Raw genomic sequence first — 13217 nt, 5'->3', positions numbered from 1 at the left:
ATTTTCATCATTATTTTTTTATATTTTTTTTCAACGATAATTGGGAATATTCAAAATCAAAGATTAAGGTTTATATAGAGCGTAGTAAAAGTAAAAATTAAATCAAACTGAATAGCATTTTTTTTATTTTTATTTTTTCACATAGAGGTCGACGCCAGTTTTCTTACCGTGAGAGAACCACTCGATAATCTACAAAGTGCTCAGGCGTGGCACGATTTTATTCTAATTACGGTCAATCGTATCTACTTTTTTTTTTTATCTTTTATTTTCCTATTCGCAGAGCTTTTCTAAAAGACAACAGAGATAATTTATGTATGTTTCGTATGATTATGGCTTCGCAGGATTTATTCTCAATGAACGTATAATTTACAACATTGAAAATTATAAAAATATTATGTCTGATAATAAATGTTTATTAGTAATTTAAAAACTGAAAGTTAAAAATATAAAAAACAAATGTTTTTGTAATACAAAGAAAAAATTTATAGTTGGCAGAAATTATTTAAATTTCACTTTCAAGTACAAATACTTTAATAAAAGTATATTTTTTTTATAAAAATTATAATAAGTTTTTTATAATTAGTAACTAAGATATTTTTAGTGTGATTTTCTTTTTTTTTTTTTTACTTTTCTTATCGTAAATAGTTTTTTTTATTCTTCTTTGGGTTATAACTTTATAATATGGTGGTGGTCCTGATTACCAAGAGTATGCTCTTAAATATTATTTCCTTTGAAGGAGTAACGATCGCTATAAAATTTCTCAATGATCTGAGCGAGTAGAAAGTACTCCTTGATACTATGTATGCATTAAGCCACAGAGGCGTGCACGACTCTTGCATGATTACAACAAATTCACCCAACTCTCATCCTGGATATATATATACACTTTCTTTTTAACTTATAAACCTCCACCCAAGTTTCTCAGTTCAATATTATGTATACAAAAATACCATCACATTGAGGGTAAAAGGGCGTACATGCCAAAACATGGAAATTTTTAACGATAAATAATGGTTATTGTTTTTGTTTATTTTTTAATAAGTCTTAGACACAATTAAAATTATAAATCTGATAAATTATTAATAATAAAATGACTATAAATTTATATTAAACATTGTAACACCTTATTAATATCATTATTATTGTTTAAAAGATTTTCAAATAGTTTATTATTATATCGAAAATATTCGGATTCACTGATAAATTTTATTGAACAACAATAACAAAAAAATTTAAATAAAAAAAAAAAACCTCATCGATAACAAAAAATATCAGTATCTCTATGGACTTACGCCCCTTGAATATCTACTATTTTATGATAAAAAAAATTACCCTTACAGTCACATAGACTCCCTTGTAAAATATAGTTTTTAAATAATTTCTTAATAATTTTTTAATGACTCTGAGACACAGTTAAAATTATAAATTTGATGAAACAAATTATTAATAATAAAACGACTATAAATTTATACTAGACATTATATCACATAATTATTAACATAATTATTATTTCTTAAAATTTTTTTAAATACTTTTATTATGATAGCTGCTAAAAAAAAAAAAAAAAATTAACAAGACTGCCTAAATTAAATCAATAAAAAATGAACAAATTTTTCATTGAGAAAATTTTTTTTTTCCTTCAAAACAACTTTTGTTTATTTATTTATTAAAATTACAATTATTAACATTTTTTTCATTAATTTTATTTATATTTATTTATTATTAAAGCACTTTGTTTAAAAAAAAAAAAATCAATGTATTCTTTTTAATGACGGTATAATATACATTGAAAAATATCCATATACATATTGTAAATTGTAATCGTATTGCCACATAGTGTATGAGCCATATTGTTACACATATTCGTATATATTCATTCCATTATAAATGCCTAGAATTAAAAAAAAAGAATATATATACATAAATATATATTTATGACTATATACAGCATGACCTGTTTTGAATTGATTTACAACATTACGTTTGTCGCGTATTCATGCGTGTATATACAACCACCAGACTCAACGCCTATTATCTACAAAACGATGGACAAATAAAGTGGGTGGCATAAAATATAGGGCCTGAATATTAACCACGACAATGCCCGTTTGTGTTTGGTTCATTTCAAGGTTTATATTTTGTATATTCACTTGCTCAGTATATTTTATCAGGTTGTCATGAATTTTTATCAAAACTGTCGCGTGGCAAAATATATTCATTTTTATACTCGATGTAATCATTTGTTGTATATAAATATTATCATTATTTATTATTTTTTTTTATATTATATACAGTTATTGTGTTTATTTGTTTGAAATTAAATACAACAAATTTTCAATTATATCAATGAACATTGTTATAGATGGTTAAACAAATTTATGGATATAAATTTACTGAAGCATGTTTTAGTGTAATAAATCTAATAAACAATTAACTATATACTGTATATACTGTCATTAAAATTAACTTTATAACACCGAGAAATTTATAAAGATGTAACTGTATATATGCAGTTTGTAATAATAAATTTATTGTTTGAAAAATTGGTCACATACGTTTGTTGAAAATAAAAGAAAAAAAAAAGTAATTAAAGTGCTGATTATTATTCTGACTAATGTCGTCGTGATATAACGGTAAATCGATATGATATAAAGGTCATAAACACGATACAGAATATATATCGTCAAGTTAGATATACAATGTAGATAGTGAAAAAAAAAAAAATACATATTTGATAAGCATTTTTGTTATAAATCATAAAAAAAATCTCCCCTTGAATATAATATGAAAAAATTTTGTAAGAAAAAATATATATTGAACATTTATAGAAATTTAGAAAATACATTTGATGAAAACATCGAAAAGGATGTTCCGGAACATCTAGATGTTTTTAAAAATATGTTTAAAAAATTGCTTGTTTTTTTACGTCGTGACATTCACGAGTATCTAGATTTAAAAGTCAATTTATTTTTACGAAAATATTTTAGAGATAATATGATTTTTTAAAAATGGGTGGTAAATAAAGCCATGTATTTTGACATGTGACTTAATTTATAATTATATTATTTGTTAAATTTGTTTAATCATTTATTCATGAATAAAAACAAATATATAAATATTTATTTATCATGAGATTATATTGTGTATAAATATTGATAATATGTAAAATGTTTTTGTATGTAATTTAAATTAAATTTGTTTCGGTATCGACCTTGGCCTTTGATAGCATAAAACAACATTGAAAATTCAATCGACATTGATTTTTATAGCATATAAAAAATCAATCTACAGATTGTATCGTAACAATACTAATTTTAATAGCTTTTGATAAATAATTATTTGTTTTTTTTTTAAATAAAAAATCAGCAAATATTTTTTAAATTTGTAAAGCAATTAGACAGCTTCCAACTACTCTCAAAAAAATAATAACCCCAGTATAAATAATAAAAATCAAATATTTAAAATCCTACCAAATTCATCTATAATTTTTGTTGTTAATTTTCAATTGATTAATAAATTTATAAAAATAATAAAAAAATAAAAAATCGATGGGTTTAAATTTTACTTGGTAAGTCAACTTTTAAAAATTCATAATGATCCAAGTCATAAGGAAAAAATGATAACAAGTGTTATTTACAGAGGTCAATCAACTCAATCTTTCTCTATAAAGAAACCTTTTTTTTTCCGACCGTTAGATTAAATTGCCTAATGCAACTAACCCACAAACCGCACGCTAATAACTATACAATATGTCCAACCAATTTCTCATCCACGTACATCACACTCAATTGTACTGAAATATATGTATATACAACAGTTGTTACGATAATCAAAACGGCAACATGTGTGTTACATCTCTAGTCTGATTCTCTGATTACCGTAGTAACACATCCTTGATTTATCGTAGACCTGCTACCAATATTTGCATTCATATGTTAATTTTTATATTATGCATATTTATTCATTCAAAATTAATTATTCAATTTAATAATAATTACCTCATATTTTTTTATATTATATTAATAACATAATTTATAAAATATTTTACAACCTAATAAGCTTTAATTTAAAATTGAAATAAAAATTCAATCAAGCACAGTGGTTTTTCAATCATTATATTTAGCATATAAATTATGAAAAAAGTTTTAAAATAAAAATTACATTAAACCGCAAGTGAATTTTCTTTGAAATGCTCTAAAATTCGTGTTACAAATGAAAAATTATATAGACTTTTAAATGAAGTGAATAAGTAATAAAAACATAGTCAAAAAATGATATATTTAAATGTGCAAATCACGTTAAACCTAGTTGTTCGACAAGGGTAGATCGTGTGACTTAAGGATACAATCAAAATTCCATCACGAGTGTGAACGTGCAACGAATTGCTTTTCTATGGCAGTTAGCACCAAAGGCGATGCGGTAGTCTTCATCACGTCACGTAATAGATTCTTGACCCATAACACGCCATTGCTATTTGGCTATTTCAAAACGCTTACTACGATGAAAATATTATTCGACAGCACACCATAGTCTCAAAAGATTGTAATCGAAAAAAAAAAAATAAAAAAGTCAATTTTAAAAGCAATTTTACAACATTGGCAGAGCTAGTTGTTTTTTTATTTTTTTTATTTTTTAATCTAGTATGAATTTAAAACAATTGTAAAAGAATAAAAAACTATTTAACAAAAAAAAACATTGTATTTCTACAATAATTATATTGTTTTATAATTATTGTATTTTCAAAAGTTTATTTTATAGAAATAAATCAGTAACAAAGTAAATGTTTTTTAATAAAAAAAAATAATTTAATCAAGTAAAGTTAATTGTTATCAATAGAGTCGTGGAAAATTCAGCTGTATTAACACCTATTAAATTATTATTAATTAATGAAAAATAAACTTTTGTCAACAGTTAGTTTGACCTTGTTTTAAAATTATAATTTAAACTATATTTTAAGTAATAGCCTTTTCCTGCACAAACATTGAAAACAACAAAACAAAAATTAGTCGTTAAATATAATAACAATGGTTTTTGATTTTTTATGAAAAACAAATACTATCAGAATAAATTGAAGTATATATAAAATAAAATGAAACTATTGTTTCCAAATGAGCTTCTTTTCATTACTACATATACACTTTATTGTTTTGAATAAAATTATTATTGTTTTTCCGACTGAATTTACAACAAATAATACAAATGAGACCTTCAAAAGTCATGTAAATTAATTAATTCCGAGTAAACATTTTTATTTAAACACACACACTGTTATAAAAATTATATTTAAAATTTAACATTGAGGTCAAATGTTGAATTAATTTTTGAAATAAATTCTGATTCAATATTTTTTTACACATTTTAAATGTTATTAATTTTATATTAAATTTCACGCAACATTTTCTTTATTTGTATTTTTATTTTAACATTTATTTTTTGTTAAAAAATAAATAGAAAATTTTTCTTTTAATATTTTTAGGAAAATGTTAATTAGACATTCAAACATGTTGAAAAATATAACAGTTATATATATTTTTTTAACTGTGTACATATTAAAACTAAGTGATCTTTAAAAGACGATAATATTGCGGTTTATTTGATGTTTAACCAACACGCACAAATTTCAGTCAGATGAGAACGGCGTGTCTAATATTATCCTATAGTCACTGATGGTAACTGGCAACTGGTAACAGTCGGCCAGCAACATCAGTAGGATCGATCGTGCAAAGCCAACTCAATCGCGAATAAATAAAAAATAAAAAGTGCTTTGGAAAATTTATTCCACAATCATAGTTTTTTAGCCGGTAAATTGTTAAAAAAAAAAAAAAAATACAGTAAATAGGATTATTAAAATTGAAAAACGAAAAAAAAAAAAATATAACGAGTATCATCATGATTGTGGCTGCAAAACGTGGCATATATTTTTCATCATATTTTTAGTGAGTGTTGAGAATGAAAAAAAAAATATCTAAAGTTTGATGGAATTTTTTTTTCGATTACATATTGGTCATCAAAATATCACAATTCACTGAACCTTGAAATTCAGTAAGTAATATATTTCAAATAAAAAAAGCAACCACATTATGAACTAAATTTTTTCATTTTTTTTTTTCTAACTAAAAGTTATGGTTTAGTTAATGCAAATATTTATATGCACTGTCAGTATTTTAATTTCGTCAATTTTGTTAAATTAAACTCACTAAAAATACCTGAAAATTATACATTCAATTAAGAATCATATGACTCTTAATTAATTGGAAAGATATAAATTAGCAATTAGCAGTTAACAGCCGGTACAATTTAGAAAATTTCAATATGAATATTCGCTGATTTTGATATCAGAGATCAAGGCTATCTTGACGTCATATTAACAAACTGCAACATGAAGAACGTTCCATTCTAAAAATACCTCGGAGAATACTTATTATATAAGATCATCATCATAAAAAAATACTTGGATATTTTTTATTATATCATTTATTTTATACTAAAATAACTATTGATAGAATAATCATCATTAAATATTAGTGTTATTTTAGTATTTAGTTATAATGTTAAATACTTTTTAAATTTTTTATTTTAATAAATTTCTGATTGAATTTAAAAATCAACAAAGTAAAGGTGAATTTTACCAATACAATCATGAAAACTATACAGAAATAATTATAAATATATATATTTTAAAGAAGAGCTTGATGTAGAAGAATAACAATAATCGCTATGACAGTCTCTTTCTCAATTAAGAATGTTGCATACTTTTACTTGACTGTTATTCTTTGAAACTTTGCTGGATAAGACTTGTTTGAAAAGTTGTACTTTTTGTTTTGTTTTTTAATTCAACTAAAATAGAATTAAATTTTGAGTCAAATGTATTTTAAAAAACATAATAACAAGTTATTTTCAACATGGCATAGTTTTAAATTTTATAACTATATTGAAAATAGATCATTTAAAGATTTAAAATAAAATTAGACACCTTGTAGTGTCTTTTTTAGTATTGTTTTTTTTTTTTTTTTTTTTTGTTAGGGTATATATATATATAACTAAAAATTATGTCATGCTTATGAAAATTTTCATTATTACAAAATGAGAATGAGTAATTAAAAAATAAATGCATACTGTGAATATATATGTAATATGCATAAAAACTGTGCTGTCATGTTGTTGTATGTATAATATATACAATATATATAAAAATCATTACATGAATTTTATGTATAGCATGAATTTCATATATATAACATATATGAAGAATAAATGTTAATAACAATAATAAAAATAAATGAATGATAATATTTATAATTATTAAAAAAATATGAAACAATTTAAAAAGATTTAAAATGTTTAATAAAAAAAAATTATATTTGTAAATTTAATAAATAAATAAACAAAAGTTGTTTTGAAGGAAAAAAAAAAGTTTCTCAATAAAAAATTTTCATTTTTTATTGATTTAATTTAGGCAGTCTTGTTAATTTTTTTTTTTTTTTTTTAGCAGCTATCATAATAAAAGTATTTAAAAAAATTTTAATAAATAATAATTATGTTAATAATTATGTGATATAATGTCTAGTATAAATTTATAGTCGTTTTATTATTAATAATTTGTTTCATCAAATTTATAATTTTAACTGTGTCTCAGAGTCATTAAAAAATTATTAAGAAATTATTTAAAAACTATATTTTACAAGGGAGTCTATGTGACTGTAAGGGTAATTTTTTTTATCATAAAATAGTAGATAGTCAAGGGGCGTAAGTCCATAGAGATACTGATATTTTTTGTTATCGATCATGTTTTTTTTTTTTTATTTAAATTTTTTTGTTATTGTTGTTCAATAAAATTTATCAGTGAATCAGAATATTTTCGATATAATAATAAACTATTTGAAAATCTTTTAAACAATAATAATGATATTAATAAGGTGTTACAATGTCTAATATAAATTTATAGTCATTTTATTATTAATAATTTATCAGATTTATAATTTTAATTGTGTCTAAGACTTATTAAAAAATAAACAAAAACAATAACCATTATTTATCGTTAAAAATTTAATGATTATCCTACTGCATTATTTATTATCATTTCTAATCGTTTGAAAGTCTATTTAATATATAAATAACACTGTAGTCATTATTATGTCTCATCAATTTATCAAGTATTTTTGTGCAAAAAGAAATTAATAGGCCCAAAGTCTGAAGCTTCATATATATACCTAATTTCTTTTCTTTCTCTCTTTTTGGATAGTAATAAACAACGATTGCCCGTGAAAATCCAAAGAAAGTAAGAAAAATAGATTTTCTATAGATGCTCTATAAAACGACACTATATCTATATATATGTACAGCCATATTGATTTGGCTCTTGGGTATATAACGTATTATATGTACTCTAACATCAAAAAAATTTTTTTTCAAAACTCGTACAATATATTTTACACTATCGACAGCATAAAGCCAAGAATACCTCAATACATAAATATGTCAACACCTTTATATAAATATCAAATAAAAAATTTATATAAAAAAAAAAAAAAAAACTTGTAGACGAATAAATTTTTTATTTTTAAAAATATTTATACATTTTAATTAATACGATTTTTCTTTTATTAATTCATGCGTTTGCTTATATACACGCTGTCATATTTTTAACCCTTTTTTCTTGACATATCAGTCACAGTGTATATACACCAAGTTATCAACTGATTTTCACAAGTTCCTTGAATCTTCCGCTTACGTCTGATAAATTATTCGAATAGCTCTCAAGCTTTCGTACGGGAAATAGAATAATTTATACTTTTACGGATGCCTGGACTTGGATAGAAGTGAACTTTCGTATCTTTCATACAACTAACAGCCCTTTTCTAAGATGTATATGTATATATTTCTATCTTATTTTCTTTATCACTCTGTATTTTGACTGAGTATCTTTAGTTGAATATATATACTAGTGTGAAATAGTCGTAGTATATTTCATCTTAAAATTCAGTAATACAAAGTTTCATGTTTGTAAAGTTACTTTAGAGTTGGCCAGTTTACCTTTTATAGGTGTATGACCAGAAGTCCAATAATGCTGAATATTTCTCTCGAGACATAGTTTATTGAATTTTCACAAAGCATACAAAGTGATTCCTTAAAAATTATGTTACTCGATCAAGTACATTACTTGTTAGTTTTTCTCTTTTTTTATTTTATTTTAGATAGTCTTTATACTGTTTTTATTTTTTTTTTTTTAAATGTGTCTACTATGTTTTCCTACATCAACTTGTTTATATTTTCTACACTTTCGGGCGATAAATCAGGGGGCGTATATGAGTATATCAAATATCGCATGTAACTGCTGCTTGTATTACGATTGAATTTTTATTTTGTGTTTTAATTTTTCATCCAGATATCAAGTTAGTTGAGGTTTAACATTCAGCAGTTGATACATCTATTAATTATGTCAAAAAAATAATTGAAAATAGTAAATCCGAGTGTGAATCAATTACTTGTGTTTAAATAATTTAATAAATAAAATTTTTTTAGTTTTTTTTCTTTGGTGCCAAATAAATAATTTATATGTATATACTTTTAGAATTTTTTAGTGAATAATTCATTGAATATAAAATATGATGAAATTTAATTAAAACTTGTCATATTCATAGAGGTGTCATTGATATTTTTTAAATTAATTTACACAGTCAAAAAAATATGTAAAAGTTAAACTGACTTTTTTAATTCTAATTTTATTTCAACACAAATGTTAAAATAAAAATATAAATAGAAAAAAAAAAATGTTAATTTTACATTTTTTTCTATTTTCATTCAACTTTTAAATTAATAGAAAAAAAAAATATTTTAAATTCAATTGAAAATTAACATTTAAAATGTATTAATTAAACATGTAAAAAATTTTAAATACTGAGTTAATATTTTTTTAATGTTAAATCAAAGTTTTCTTATATATATTTGATAAAAAAAACTTTGAATTTATAGAATTTAATCAGAAGATTGTTTCCATTTAAATATTCATTTTTAAATTAATTTTCTATAATGATTTCTGAGTATCTGTCAAGTTAAAAATATCAAAAAAGTAAAATTGAAAAAATTAAAATTCTTCATGTCATCAAAGCTAAAAAAAAACAAAAAAATATAAAAATTTTTTTTTAGCTGTTGATGACGTGTTATAATACTGCCACTTTTTGAAATAAAATATTTATCTATATCGAAAACATTAATTTGATTAAAAAGCACTTTTAAATCAAATTAATTTTAAAATTTTTTAAAAATTCATTGATAAATATTCAACTGAGTATAAATAATTTGAAAGGCAAAAAAATATTTTTAAAGCTTTCAAAATAATATTTTACTTGTTACTAAGTCGTAGCCTTATTTTATTTTATTTTTTTTTGAATATTTTCAATGTAATTCTAAATAAATATCGTTAATTTTTTAAGTACATAAAAAACCCTATAATAATATTCCACAAATGAATAAAAAAATGATACACAATTCAAATACTTTAACGTATTATTTACATGAAAGAATAAACATTAATGAAAAAAAAAACATGCAAATTTTATAAAAGTATCTAATGAGAATTTCAAAATTAATTGTTTCAAATTAACTTGCATTATATTTGTACCTACATAAATTTATAAAATAGTCATCAAATTGTAAACGGAGTTCGCCTCATCAGCGTGAAAGCACTTGAAAAGTTTATTTGGTTTTCGGAATGGGGTTTATTCCCTTGGGCTATACCAATGATTCTGCTGATTCGAAACGCAACCGAAAGCCATTAACGGATTATAGGACTTATGGTTTTTGACCACTTTGCCATACACAACAGCGGACAAAATAATCTTTTTCTTTTTTTTTTTTATAAATTTACAATCATGTCATACAAAAATATCAATTACTTTGTTTTTTTAAAAAAATAAACAATAATAATTAATCAAGTTATCAAAACAAACTGATGATTCATATCGTAAAAAAATTTTCTATATTAATTTTATTTTTTTTTCAAATTTAATAAAAAGTTTTAAAACCAATTATTGTCAGTAAATGTTTGACTGTCTAAATTAAACAATTATTTGAAAAATAAATATAATTACATAAAATAAATATTATTTTAATACTTTTCAATAAAACAAAAAAATCTAAAAAATAAATAATAAAAGCTATAAATTTAAGGGGGTTGAAAAAAATATAAAAAAAAAAAAAAACTTGATGTATAATTTAAATAGTCAAAAACATGTATAATATTCATTCATACAAGAATGACAACAAGGTATTTAAATTATTTTAAAAATTTTTATATTATAATTATATTTTTATTTTAATATGCATAATGCTTTTTATTCATTACCCGTTTGTCTTGCTATATAACCACAAAATTAATTTGTTTTTACCATCAGTGGAAAGAGAATTATATATATATAATAGTGGGAGTAAAATTCATACAAATAATTTTCCGTTCTTGTTCTGTCCAAAGCGTCGCGCGTACCCACGGATAATTGCTTCTATCTTTTCGTTCTCTAATTAAAGGACCTTGGTGGTATGGCAATAGAAGGGAGATCTTTGTAAAAGAAACTTCACCCGAATGCATAATGCATTTTACGTGGCACGAGTTTTGCATCTTTACATTCTTTTTCTAAAATCTATTTTCTCTTTTTAATCTTTTTTTTTATCTAGCTGTTTTTTTTTTTTTTTTCCTTTTATTTTAACGTTTATTTTTCTATTCTTTTTTTCTTTGTGTAGTTCTTGATTCTCATCAGCAACCGCCACCAACACGAATGACCTTTTTCAGTTGGTTCTCGTCTTTGCTTTTAAAGTCGTCTCTACGACAATCATTTTCTCCCTTTTCAAAAAAAGAAAAAGCTCTGTCCCTTATCATAATGCGCATGCTCAAAATTTAATAATAGTTTTCGTTTTTTCTTTGAAGACTTATTCATTGGTGTAATCATTCTGTCACTAGTTTTTTTCTTTTTTTTTTTTTAATGTGTATAGTTAAATTATTATCACATTCTATTGTGTAGTTTTTTTTTTTGAACCGTGCAATTTTCTTTCCCTTTGCTTGATTTTTTTTTCGATATAAAAAAATATGAAGTTTACAGAAATATTATTGAATAAAACTTCTCGAGTATTCTTCATATTTTTCTCCGTCATTGAAACGGTTGGAAAATTCACAAAAAAACCTAGAATTTTTTTCTGAAATAGCTTATATTAAATTAAATCGTTCAACCAATAAAACAATGTTATATGAAGTCTTACAATCTTTGTTTTGAGTACAGAAATTTATTATATAAAATATCATTTTATTTACTTTTTACATTACTTTACTGAATATATTGAAATATGGTATTTTTTTTATTTTAATAACGTCATTCTTTGAAATAAATTGCAAACAAATGTATATAAAGTTTAAAAAAGTAAAATTCAAAAAAATTTAGCTACAGTCAACATCGATATATCATAGGAAAAATTTTATTGTAATATATATACGAGAATTGTATTTTTTTATTCTCAACAAAAAATAATAATAAAAAATAGATGTAAATATCTGTAATAGTTTTTATATTGGTCATGTAAACTGTTGGTGAATGTCGATACATATATGCAGAGTGTTTTATTTTAAAATACACATTTTTATTATATACGGTTTAAAGTTTGTTTCAATCGAAAAGAGTAAACTCTGTTGTAAATTTTATATTTTATTGAAGTATTTAGAAGAAATATATTATGTTAAGTTTAACTATTTATCTTACTATATTAAATAGAAACATATTGACTACAAAAATAAGAAATGCAGTCAAATGTCATTATTGAGTCATTTAAATTAAATTTTCTACACACAGAGAAGGATATGTTAACAGTTAACATATCCTGTTTAATGTTAACATATGCCATGTTAAAATGGGTGGTGGCTGATAAGTTTACATCAAAGATATATATATTAACATTAAACATACGTATCTTAATAGTTAATATGCGTATGTTAACTATTAAGATATCTGTCATTGACACAATTTGAAGGTTAGGCTGATAGTTGAAGACATTTACGTATGTAAATATGAAAATTGAATGTAAAATTAAGAATGAATTTACAAAAAAACTAAATTTAAATAAATTTATGACAACACGAGTACATATTATATTATATTACAATTAGAATAGTATCACAATATAATGTCAAAAAAAAAAGATGACAAGAAGTAGACTGGCGCATCAAAATATTTGGC

At 22.6% G+C, this 13217-nt stretch overlaps 1 protein-coding gene across 2 annotated transcripts in view; it reads left to right on the top strand.

Moving 5' to 3' along the window:
• LOC122854799 (PDZ and LIM domain protein 1-like) overlaps positions 1-13217 on the top strand; it is a 43622-nt gene that overhangs the window by 18765 nt on the left and 11640 nt on the right. Inside the window, exon 1 of one of the 2 annotated variants that reach the window (XR_006374000.1) lies at positions 5623-6042. The exons of the other annotated variant lie outside the window; for it this stretch is intronic. The gene's annotated coding sequence lies outside the window, so the exon portion shown is untranslated. Of the gene's footprint in view, positions 1-5622; positions 6043-13217 lie in introns of those variants that run through there. 2 annotated transcript variants of the gene reach the window in all.

The sequence above is a fragment of the Aphidius gifuensis genome, linkage group LG4 (genome assembly GCF_014905175.1).
Source record: "Aphidius gifuensis isolate YNYX2018 linkage group LG4, ASM1490517v1, whole genome shotgun sequence".
Classification (NCBI taxonomy): Eukaryota; Metazoa; Arthropoda; class Insecta; order Hymenoptera; family Braconidae; genus Aphidius; species Aphidius gifuensis.
This window is presented reverse-complemented; position numbering and strand designations above follow the sequence as displayed.